Source organism: Myotis daubentonii, chromosome 1, assembly GCF_963259705.1.
Source record: "Myotis daubentonii chromosome 1, mMyoDau2.1, whole genome shotgun sequence".
NCBI lineage: Eukaryota > Metazoa > Chordata > Mammalia > Chiroptera > Vespertilionidae > Myotis > Myotis daubentonii.
This window is the reverse complement of record NC_081840.1, coordinates 224,767,097-224,780,116: the sequence shown is the minus strand read 5'-3', so window position 1 is coordinate 224,780,116 and position 13,020 is coordinate 224,767,097. Positions and strand designations below refer to the sequence as shown.

The 13,020-nt window shown below is 40.8% G+C and overlaps 1 pseudogene; it reads left to right on the top strand.

Annotated features, from left to right (window-relative positions):
• Positions 1 to 1,658: 1,658 nt before the first annotated feature.
• Positions 1,659 to 3,031, top strand: LOC132227583 (eukaryotic translation initiation factor 4E type 2-like; annotated as a pseudogene).
• Positions 3,032 to 13,020: the final 9,989 nt, after the last annotated feature.

Genomic DNA, 13,020 nt, shown 5'->3' with positions numbered 1-13,020 from the left:
TGTGTGTGTGTGTGTGTGTGTGTGTGTGTGTGTGTGATCTCTGGAGACTATTTTTCTGAGGAATGTGCTTTGGGAAATGCAGGACTATAGTTATTAATTGATTCCCTGGATATTACTTTTCTCAGTGACTTCCCTAGAAGTCCCGATGCTCGAGAACAAAGCCAGGATGAGCAAACAATGAGGTAGATTCAACTGTTGATTTTACACACCAGTCTTCTCTGAGTGCACCCAGCCATGGTGAGACCAGCACTGGGAGCATAGGGACAAGATGGGAAACAAGTACTTGAAGCAGTGAAATCATTCAATGGTTTAATGTCAACAGGGATGCTGATGGACAATACTTATATTTGGAAGTTTTCAAAATATCGATTACCAATTTGACTTCTAATCAGAGTGATTCTGGGGGTGCAGTATCTTTTTTCCGGGTAGATTCCCCGGAAAATTTCCGGGTAGATTCCTCCAGGTAGGGAGGTGCCAACAGGAGACCACTCTGTGCTCATAGGGTTAAAAGACTCTGGTGATCTTTTCTTTGTGAAGAAGAACCAAGGAGGCAAGGGTTTGAGATGGGGAGAGAGAGCAATGTGGTTGGACAGGAGAAGGACATGAGTCAGTAATGCAAGAGGTTGGGGAGCTGATATTACTTCCAACCTGAGGCCAACTAGCTTAAATCTTACATAAAACTGTAGGCCTGCTGTCCATAGAACCCTGACCACTACTTTACAAAACGAGTGACTAGTTTATGATACTAGGGTGGCATCAGGAAAGGACATGTTTTCAATGTTAGATAGACCTGGATTTGAAACTAAGCTGCTTCATTTTTTATTGGGTGGCCGTGACTGATAATTATTATGCCCTCCACTACGTGCAAAAGCCCTGTGAAGAGGTTACAAAGATGGAACAACAGGAACTTTGTCCTCGAAGAGCTTATGCTTTGAATGGGAGATAAGGCATGCACTTTACCCATGATAGAAGGTAAAAAATGAATAAGGATCAAAGAGTGTTATGAAGTGCCTTTTAACCCTATATTTTCCATTTAAATTTCATTTGTTTGAAATAACAAGGGCCTTTCCAGCATTTGAATATTGTATCACTGTGAATCCAATTTCTTAAGAAAAAAGTATTTTGTTGTCAAACATATAAAAATCACATCTATCTATCTGCACTTTGGCTGCATTTCTAGCAAGTTTTGCTTTTTTTGTTAAAATTAGTCATTAAACAGTTAATTTTAGTTCTACTAATAAATAATTTGAATAACCTATAGTGCTTTCTGGCTTTCAACCTGCTTTCATATCTATCTTCTCATGTGTTCCTTCTAACAGTTAGATGTGGTACGAAAGATGTGGCACTCCTATTGGACAGATGAGGAAACGGAAGCACAAAGTCATTGGGTGACTTACCTAAGTTCAGCAAATGAGGTAATAAAACCAAAATTTATTGGTTCCAATTCCTGTGTTATTTCTTCCAGAGTGTGGTTTCCCAACTTTTGGGCTTCAGAATCTCAGAAAAGCTACAAATTTATTGCAAGAGTTTAGTGAATCCAAACATACATTGAAAATGAATGGTAGTCTAAAGAAATACATTCTCATGCATATATTCACTATTATTTCTCCATGCAATTAAGATGCTATTGTGAGACTCCGTGAGGCAGTGGCGGCGATGGTGAGAGGATGAACAACAAGTTCGAGGCATTGAAAGATGATGACAGTGGTGACCATGATCAGAATGAAGAAAACAGCGCACAGAAAGATGGCGAGAAGGAAAAAATGGAACGGGACAAAAGTCAGAGCAGCAGCAAGAGGAAGGGACCAACAGAGCATCCCCTGCAGTACAGCTACACTTTCTGGTACTCTAGGACAGTGGTCGGCAAACTCATTAGTCAACAGAGCCAAATATCAACAGTATAACGATTGAAATTTCTTTTGAGAGCCAAATTTTTTAAACTTAAACTATATAGGTAAGTACATTGTTATTAACTTAATTAGGGTACGCCTAAGCTGGCCTTTGCTAAAAACGTCCTCAATCTGATTGAGATACGTTCGCTGAGGTCGACCCCTTCCAACTCTGCTATCCACATTCGTCTTGCATACTTGTTTCAGATAGATGAGTGTGGATGGGAGAGTTGGAAGGGGTCGACCTGGGCGAATGTACCTCAAAATAATGTACCCCCCCTCCCCCCTCCCCCCCCCCCTTGCTTATCCCGCGCCTGCCTGCACCACGCCCAACCGACCCACTTCTTCTAACGCCACTTCTTCAAAATAGACTCGCCCAGGCCGAAAACCGACTTCTGCGCACGGGCCACGAAGTTTCCATCGCACTGTAAGTGCGCGCCCCCACGGGGTATTTTGTGGAAGAGCCACACTCAAGGGGCCAAAGAGCCCATATGGCTGGCCGACCACTGCTCTAGGAGAGCCCCCGGCTCACCCACCAGCTCACAGAATAGAACAGAATATCAAACAGACTGGCACCTTTGCTTCTGCGGAGCAGTTCTGCAGGCTTTACAGCCACATGGTACGTCCTGGGGACCTGACAGGCCACAGGGACTTCCATCTCTTCAAAGAAGGAATAAAACCCATGTGGGAGGAGGATGCAAATAAAACTGGTGGCAAGTGGTTTATTCGGCTGCGGAAGGGCTTGGCATCGAGTTGCTGGGAGAATCTCATCGTGGCCATGTTGGGGGCACAGTTCATGGTTGGGGTGGAGGTCTGTGGGACTGTGGTCTCTGTCCGTTTTAGGAGGACATCACCTCAATATGGAATAAGGCTGCCAGCGACCAAGCAACCACAGCCGAATCTGGGATAGCTTCGGCGAATGCTTAACCCACCTCCCAACGCCATTAGGGAATTCAAAACCCACACCGACGGCACTGGGCCGCGAAAGGCCCCTTTTTCAAAACCTCTGGAAGCCACGGCTGAATGTGCCATGGCCCTCTCCTGCTCATTGAAGCGGGCATCAGCGGAGTCTCTTGTTCTGCCAGCGTGCTACCTGGAAGATTCGTCTGTCCTGGACAAGAGGAATTGGATGAGCATTTTATGTTTTAACAACAGGCTGACACACAGCAGCTACGGCAACAGCTGAGATCATTTAATAAATGGTGCTAAACTAAAAAAAAGAGAAAAGAAAAGATGCTATTGTGATAAATATAGTGTAATCTCATTTAAGAAGGTAAGTAACTCATACCTTATCTGTTGTTATGCATTTTCTTCAACCATCGTATGGAGCGTCTATTATTATTGTTATTATTTCTTTTTAAATAATATATATTCTTATTGATATATATTCTTATTGATTTTGAAGAGGAAGGGAGAGGGAGAGAGATAGAAACATCAATAATGAGAGAGAATCATTGATCAGCTGCCTCCTGCATGCCCCACACAAAACCCGGGCATGTGCTCTGATGGGGAATTGAACTGTGACCTCCTGGTTCATAAGTCGATGCTCAACCACTGAGCCACACTGGCCTGGCATTGTTGTTATTATTTTTAAATTGGAAAAGGAATCCTTGCTGCCTACTCCTCCAGAAGGGAAACTATCAATTATTTTAAGTAAAATGCAAATCAATCCACTGAAAACACTACAAAGAAAGCTAGTTTGCTTAATTTTTTCTTTCTTTCTTTCTTTCTTTCTTTCTTTCTTTCTTTCTTTCTTTCTTCCTTTCTTTTTTATTTTTAAAAGAAATTTCTAGCTGGTTAATGCTTCGAAAGCCTGTAGTTTCTTTGTAGTCTAATGTGCTATTTTTAGTCTGCACCCCAAGGTCTGGAATTCTCATATTGACCCAGATGACCAAGTTTTCTTTCTGACTAAGCTGCTGATGAGACAGGATATAGAAGTCTGTTTCTACCTTCTTTTTGCGATTGCTCTTAGGAGATATTAAGTATTTATAAATAGACGATCCAGAAAACACACCAAAAAATCACCTTATAATGTTATATCAGATTAAACAAGTAACTGGTTCTGCTACTGTTACATAAAATGATAAAATATTTCCATTTAAATCCTCAATAAAAAAGTCGCAGCTTTTAATTGGGGTTTTAAAAAATATCTATTATCTGGGGCCAGAAAAAACCCCAAAAAACAGTGGCAGACTATAGGGAAGAAAACCACACAGGAGAACAGTGAAGTAGGAAAGAGAATCATACCAGCCCCCTCTCTCTACTCCCCTTTGCCACATGTCCCTCATTGTGAGGACACTTTGCAAATGAAAAGAAGCACTATTAAGAATTATGCTGGTATCCTGGACAGTATCCCCCTAGCAAACTTCTTGCTTATCACCACAGACACAAACAATTAGGAATTGGCTTCTGTAAGGTACATTTTAAAACAGTTGAAAAATTTTAGAATTCCTTTTCCACTCTCTCATACTTGAACTTTGAGCCCCTGTAATAGCAAAATGGTATGCAAGTTTAGTTGCTTTATTGTTCAGAGATGGTAAGATTAGAAATGCCTTCAAAATAGGTTAGAGTGATAGCAGTATTTATCCTTGTTTGCTCTTTTATAAGTTTTAGTACTACAGATATGAGGCTGAAAGAAGGAAATCTTGCCAAACATGCAAATGAAGGAGAATAATTACAGTAAAAGTTTATTTCCATTAAAAATGTGTTTTATTTTCTAAGGAAGCAAAACTTAATTTAAAATTTGTTGCAAGAATTAATATGAATGTAAAGTTTCAAAGTGTTTAAGGTCTTTCCCCAGTTTTCCTTCATTAAGCTCACTGCTTCTTGTACTCCGTTTTTTGTTCCATTAATTTCATTTGTTTGTGCGTTGCCACTTGTTGCTGGTTATTGGCTAATTTATAAAGAAAATGATGAAAATGGTTGACTATTCAGATAACAGAGATTTCCCTCTGGAAAGTGGAAGATGTACCGAGACTCCTACAGAAATTACAAAAGTATCCAAAAAATAATTTATAATAATTTTGAAATAAAGAGAAAACACAATGTGCTTTCATACCCAGAAAAGAAGGCTGATGTCATCACATAAATACTCTGACATCTTTTCAGGAATTTAAGGAGGCCAGAACACTATGATTAGAACCTGTTTGATATTAAAAGAAGAGGGAAAGCAGCTGCTAAAACGGAAAGAATACACCTAGTTGGATTTTGTTTCAGGCTTTTAGATAGTTTATATTGTTTTTTTTTATTCATGCAAAATTTTATATTTAAAAACATTGTGCTGTGCTTAAGAGAAAACAATATTCAGTTGATTGTCAGGATTTATGGTGGTTATTTCTATAAAGTCACCAGGAACACTGAATTATCTGCTCCTGGGGGGAAGTTCAGGGTTAGGGTCCTATGGAAGCTCTGGTCACATTTCCAGCGTTGATCAATACATAACCTTGTTTTTAATGTGTGTCTCTGTTTAAAGCCACCTTTTTGATATATATATATATATTGTTGATTCATTAACATTGAACGCAGGGCCATCAGCACTGTAACCCATGCCTGAACAAAGCTTACCTAAGACATATCACAGACTTCTTGTGCTTAAGAACACTAGACAGCACTACAGCACTATGTGTGGGGACCACTTTAAACAGAGAAATCACCTGCCGGCCCACTTCCCCCTGCCCCTCCCCAAGAAAAAGAGCACAAAAATGAGAAAACTACACCATGAAACAGACACTTGTTTACTATGAGAGCCGTCTTCTTGTTTGACCTCAGTGGGAACGTGCACTAAATTTTTCCAACCGGTGCATGCCTACAGATGACCACGAAAGCCCTGTAACTGCGGATTTGAGGGTTGCAAACAAATTGTACTGAGGAGGCAAATATGTAAATACAGAATCCATGAGTAAGGAGAATGGACTATATTATGACACGTGTGTCTGAGGTGACACACGAACTCATTTTTTTGGTTGATTTTTCTTTGTTAAATGGCATTTAAATATATAAAATAAATATCAAAAATATAAATCTTTGTTTTACTATGGTTGCAAATATCAAAAAATTTCTAGATGTGACACGGCACCAGAGTTAAGTTAGGGTTTTTCAAAATGCTGACACGCCGAGCTCAAAAGGTTCGCCATCACTGGACTATGACATATTCACCTTAGTGTCACCTTTCTGTCCCTGGTAAGTACAATGTTGCTCAATCCGTACATGCTACATAAATGGAAATAGTGCCCCTTAATTTTTAAATCCTAATTTTATTTTCCTATTCTGCTTTATGCTCTTAAGAAGTTTGTGGTATACTAACTTTAAGGTGAACATTTAGAAGAATATGAGTGCCTGTTTAGTTAAGCTCACAATCTTTGCCCCTTGGGAGTTAGAGATATTGCTCCCTTATCTCTGGCATCTAAAATTAATGACAATTCTGATGCCAATCTACATTTCATTCCTTTGTAACATAGTTGTTAATTTTTTCTCCCCACCACCCCCAGTTGGAAGCCATTAGGATTTTTAAAAATTTCCTTGGAATACTGAAAATTCATATGTATCTAGATTCTTTGAATTGGAACATCTATATCTTTCTTTGGTTCTGGGAAGTTTCCTGCTTTTATTTCATTTATTATCTCTTCTCCTCTATTCTCTCTGCTATTATTTACAGAAATCCTGTTAAATGAGTTCAAAACTTCTGAATCTAGTCAACATAACTAAGTTTCTTTTATACATTCCCTCCCTGTTCTTTCTTACTGTGTCTGGAAGCACACATTGGCTTAAATTTCCAACTCCCATATTTATCTTCAGTCTTATCCATTATTCTCCTCAGTCAATGTGTTGAGTTGTTTTTTTGAAAATGGCATGTATTTTTTTTTTGAGTTAACTTTTATTTATCATTTATCACTTTTTCTGCATGTGGATATCCAGTTGTTCCAGCACCATTTGTTAAAATGATTATTCTTTCTCATAGAATCATCCTGTACCCTTGTTAAAAATCAGTTGACCATAAATGCAAATGTTACTTTCTGGACTCTCAATCCTATATCATTGATATATATGTCTATTCTTATATCAGTATCACACTTTCTTTTTTAAAAAATATATATTTTTATTTATTTCATGGAGGAAAGGAGAGGGAGAGTGAGATAGAAACATCAATGCCGAGAGAGAATCATTGATCGGCTGCCTCCTGCACACCCCACACTGGGAATCTAGCCCACAACCCGGGCATATGCTCTGACTGGGGATCGAACTGTGACCTCCTGGTGCGTAGGTCAATGTTCAACCACTGAGCCACACCATCCAGGCAGTATCACACTGTCTTGATTACTATAGCTTTGTATTAAGTTTTAAAATAAATAAGACTTCTAACTTTGTGGGGTCCCCCCCCAAGATGATTTGGCTTTTCTGTATCCCTTGCATTTCCTAAGGGGCTTTAGAATCAACTTGTCAGATTCTGTAAAAACTGCAGCTGGGATTTTGATAGGGATTGTATTGAATCTGTAGATCAATGTGGGGCATATGACAATGTTAACAATACCAATTCCAATACCAAGTTCGAGTCCATCAACCTGAGATGTCTTTCTGTGTGTTTGGATTGTCTTTAAATGCCTTCAACAGTGTTTTGCAGTTCTCAGTGTACAACTATTACACTTCTTTCGAGAATGAAATGAGGAGCTATTAGGCAATTTCAAGCAGAAGAGTGAGGTGATATGATTTATGTTTTAAAAGGATTCATGTGATTTATGTTTACTGAACAGGTCTGGTTTGGAAGGCCAAAAGTTTCATTTTATCCATCTTAAGTTTGAGACGCCTGACATCTCCAGTAGAAATATTGAGCAGGCAAATTGAATATAGAGTCTGGAGTCCAAGGGAGAGGTCTGAGTTGGAGATATAAATTTTGAAATTGTCAGCACATAGATGGTATTTGAAGTAATACGTTTGCATGAAAGCCCTAGAGAATGAGCAGACACGAGGAAGAGGTCCAAAGATTGAAATGTGGGGCTCCAGCAAGAAGGGAAACCCACAAAGGAGCCTGAGAAGGAGTATCTGAGAGGTAGAAAGACGACCAGGACAATGCAGTATCCCAGGAGCCAAGAGAATGAAGTGTTGAAAAGAGAAGAATAGTCAACTATGGAAAATAATCCAGAACTGGTGTGTGCAGAAGGGAGAGGGGAGAGAGAACTATTTGGGGATTTGTCCCTTTGTTTCAGCTAAGAACGTTTTCTTTCCCCCCAAATCCTCTGTAAGTTCAGCCATGTGGTGATGTAAGGTGATGGGCTGGGTTGGGCGCCATGGTTGACTTGTTTTTGGTATGTGTAATCCCCCTGTCCCTCCTCTGCCTTGATTACCGAGGATCCTGGCGAGGAGCATTTCCGTGGGGATGTGTGCATTTGCTATGCCTGGCGTGTGGACAAGTAAATACAAATGCTGCTTTATCAATTTACAGTACAATTGCTCCGTGGCCAAAAGCAGAGTTGGAATTCTGCCTCCAACTGCCTCCAGGATAGAGGCCAAACTCCTTAGCGTGCCATATCAGTCTTCATCAGATGGCTTCGTTTCTTGCCATCCTCCCACTTTTCCACCTCCTCTACCTTCCCCCACGACTCCTCCGCCCACCGCATACCCCCATGCTCCACTCACGCGGGACCTCTTGCTCTCCTCTAGGCATACCGTGCTCTTCTATGCCTCTGACCCTTCGGTTGGCAATGCCCTTCCCTGCTTTTGGGCTCAGGAAGGTACTGCCGGTCCTTGGAAGCCCTGCGCATGTGGACTTTCCCGTAGAGGCTTTCTGCCCTGTAGGCTGCAGGACCTAGTTCTCTATCTGCTGCCTGCTCTCCTGTTGCATTCCCACATTGTATTAAAATGGTTTATATGTCTGACATTTCCACTGGATTTTATAGGCCTCAAAGTCAAGGAACTTACTTTTCTCAGTATCTCCAGTTCTGTCTGGCACATAGTAGGTATTTCATGATAATAACAGCGAACTTAAGAAAAAAAAAAAACTTAACAACATGCTTGTCTCTGTGTTAAGTGCTTTTGCATGTATTTTTTTTCCAGTTTATCCTAAAAAAGATAAGGTTTCCTATTTTTCCCACATGATAGATGAAAAAGTGAGGTTCATAGTGGTTATAAACTCGCTGAAGGTTATATAGCTTATATTTCAAATCCAATTGGTTGCAGGGCTCAAGTACTTAAATTCTGTTCTATACCCTTAAATAAAGGAGAAAGACAGACAGGGTTATGATTGAAAGTTCTTTTTTGGTTTTCTGGTCCCAAACTCCCACATTTCATCTCTTATTCATTTTTAAACTAATGTGCTTTGCATCTTCCCTCTTTCAAAATGATTATGTGGCATTCTTTCCTTCTTCACATGTATGACAATAATCTGATTTTTTTTTTTTTTATCCAGGAAACGTTAAGTAGGGATCTGTGCACTGGGCATGCCCACACAGGCGACTGGAGCCCGGCCTGAGTCTGGGCAAAGGCTCCCACAATCAGGAGTGGTGGGGTGGGAGAGGAGGGAAATCAGTGAAGAGGCAGGCCTCCCACATCGCACAATTCCTGGAGGAATCTATCTCATTGTGATCTTTCCTGAGTGGTGTACTTGGGGAAGATGGCTGAAAGAGATGGATGAGTGTGACGATCAATTGTGTGTGTCAAGGTGGCTAGGCTATACCCTACAATGATTAACCACTCCTCTGGGTGTTTCTGTGAAGGTCTTTTGTGAATCTGAGTAATATCTACAATCACTTGACTATACGTAAGGGGAGATTATCCTGAAAAAATCTGGGTGGGCCTGCTCCAATCAGTTGAAAGACCTTAGGAACAAACTGAGGTTTTCCTGAGGAAGAAGAAATTTCACCTCTGGACTGCAGCATCATCTCAGGCAGGAGAGTTTCCAGCCTGCCTTCCCAGCAACCTGCCTAGCCAGCAACCTACAATTGTGTAAGCCAATTCCTTGCAATCTCTCTCTCTCTCTCTCTCTCTCTCTCTCTCTCTCTCTCTCTCTCTATATATATATATATATATATATATATATATATAAAATCTCTTTATCTCCTTATATATATCCTACTGGTGGTTGTGTGTGTGTTTTTTTGTTGGTGAAACCTTGACTGAGACAGTGAGCAAGTAAAAAGGGGTCTATAAGAGAAGCCACGGGGGGGGGGGGGAGGGGAATAACTGAGTAAGGAAAGGGAAGAATATAATACAGTATAACAGATATGTGAAGAGGGGCCAAGGAGTGGAATTGGAGAACTGACTGTCATCCTTTAAGACTCTGCCTCGATGCTTCCCCATCCACACTGCCTTCCTCTGCCTCCTGGCCTAGGCAGTTGTTCTTACTCTGCCTCACCTGTTGTCAACGATAGGATAATTCCACGCTGGTTTGTTTGTGATTCCCCACTCTCCTTCCCCGTCCCTGGTATGTGAGTTTTGAAACCTCAGGATACAATTCATCTCTTTATCTCTAGCACTTAGCTCATCATAGGAGCTGAGTAAACACTTATTGATGAGTGAAAGGGAGTTCACAGCCTTAGGTGCTCAGAGACGCCCAGCCCAAGCCAGACCACAGACCAAGGAGGGCTTTCCTGAGGAAGCAGCCTCTGGAGGGAAGGGAAACTGCAGCCAGTTGTTCTGTCTCTCTTTCCCTCCATCCATGTCTGGTGCCTTCAGGAGCACACAGCTCGCTGGGTCCCCTTCTCTGCAAGGTGGTCTCACCAATATACTTCTGGTGCCTCTAGGAAATGGTAGGCAGTGCTTCTTACTTGATACTGCTTCATTGGAAGACTCGCTGGCCACCTTGCCCACACTGGCAACTCTCACAGGGCATCTTGGTATCTTGAAAGGCCTGTGGATATTTCCATCTTCACCAGTGACTTTCCCTGGGCTCCTTTCATTCTTCTCTTTGGTGGCACCAGAGTTTGAACCATTTCTGGAGGACAAAGGTGTGCTGGATGGGTGCCTTTGCAAGGTGAGATGCAAGGGCCCTTCCCTGCAGTAAAAAGAGAGCAGAGGTTCTTCTAGAGGTAGAGCACCCACCCCAGGGATGCTCTGATGGGGTCCAGGGAGGGACTTCCTCCTGCACATGGACTTTCCCCTCAGACAGTCTGGACGTATGATTCACTTCCTGGTAATATACAAAAAGGAAGGAGAGAAGCCCTTTCTTCTTTTAGGGATCTGCATCTTTTGAACTTATTTTGTTATGTTAAAATAATATGAAGGAGGAGCGAAGGAGAGAGTAAGTAGCTCGCAGGCTGAACTTTTAGGATCTTCTAACCCTCACTCTTGAAACTCACCACTGCCTTGGATGAAAAGGAGAGTAGATATTCAGTTGAAGGCAAATACCATTCCATATGAAGTTTAATATGCTCTCTTGACGTATCTTATGAAGTATGGTCTGGCAATAGTTCCAAACCCTCAAGAATGTTAAGCTGAATTACTGAAAAGAACAAAAATTTGACAAAATGGTCCAAAAAAAAAAAAAAAAAGGAAAAGAAAAGAAGGAAAATCAGGAAGAGGACTTCCTGGGACTTTAGGTTCAGGGTTAACCGTGCCTAAATTGAAAATTAAGAGGGATTGCGGGATTGTTGAAGAATATACCAGAAAATAAGTAAGCCATTTATATTTACACATATTTTCCAGTCTAAAGTCAGGACACAGTTTACAGGGACAAAGGGAAGAACATTCTCAACTGAAGCTGCTTTGGGAAATCTGGGTCACAGAACCAGTGAAAAGGGAAGAGGATGAGAAAAGGCGAAGGTAGACGGATAGGTAAAGGGTAGATATGCTGTTGATCCTACCAGTCCTGCTTATCTCTTCTGGTGGATGTTCATAATTGCTAAACTAATATTCATTCCTTTTTTTCCACACTAACTGAACCCTTATTTTGTTGTGTGTAAATATGCCTCACTCCAAAGGCCATTTCCCAGCCTCCCTTTCAGCCGTGAGTAGCCACAGAACACAGTTCTGGACGATGAGATGGAAGCAGAAGTTGCTGAGAAGAGATCCTGGGAACATTCTTTGAAAGGAAGAGAATTAGCTGCTGTTTGTCTTTCCCCTCTTTTCAACGAGAGGATGGACTCGACATTTAACATGAAGAAACAGTCTTGCCACACAGAGGCAGCATGAGAATAGGAGACACCTCGAAGGAAGAATGATGGCGTGGAAAATCAGAAAGAACCTAGGTCCCTGAGAGCATCAGAAAGTTACCATACATTCTTGGACTGTCAAACGGTGGACTTGTTTTTCATGAGAAAAATAAACTCCCTCAATTGTCTGGGTTATTATTTTAATGGTTTTTTCCAGCTGACCTCCAACTTCAATAGATAGACCTCTTAATTAGAGTATTTTCTGAGCATGCCCAAAATTCTTTTAAGCAATGACCAAGAGCAAGAACTGCAAGAACTAATAGGATCTCTGCTATACCAATAAGAATGTAAATCTTCATAGGGACTCAAATTTTACTAGAGTTTTTTGGATAATCACTTGGTAAGGTGTATACATGTCTAGTGATTATGTCATACACCCAATATTGTATGTCAACTGTAAGTGAAAAAATATTTAAAAAAGAATATAAACTTTGGTATATAAACCTTTCCTGAGTAGATCTCAAATGAAGTTGGTGCTGACACTTTGGTTTCTTTCTTAACTCATAGCCCTGTGGCTAAGCAGTGGCATGACGAAATGAAGCCAGAGGCCTTATGTTTAAGAATTCTGTAGTTGCCATCAGTCTATGTAATATTGGACAACTCTCTTAACTTTTTTTGTACCCTCTGTTTATTCATACATAAAATGAGGCTGACAATACCTATCTTGTAGGATTGTTGTGAAAATGGAATGAGATCTGTTGTATATAAAATTTAGCCTGGTTCTCAGCATGTTGTAAATTATTTCCTCAGTAGTAAACGATGATTATTATTTCAAATACATTTTTAAAAGCTTTACAAATTGCAAAGAGTATACAAGTATAAAGGATCAGTCTTCTGATTATAACTGTGCCAGTTATTAAGTTACCTTTCAACTCCAAACCCTCCTTTCTAGACTCAGCTCCGCAATGTTGGGGTTAGGACTCAGCAAAAGCCAACCATTCCACTCCTCTTCCATTAGGCGGCAGTAGAGGGAGACTGGGAGGCTGGAGGAG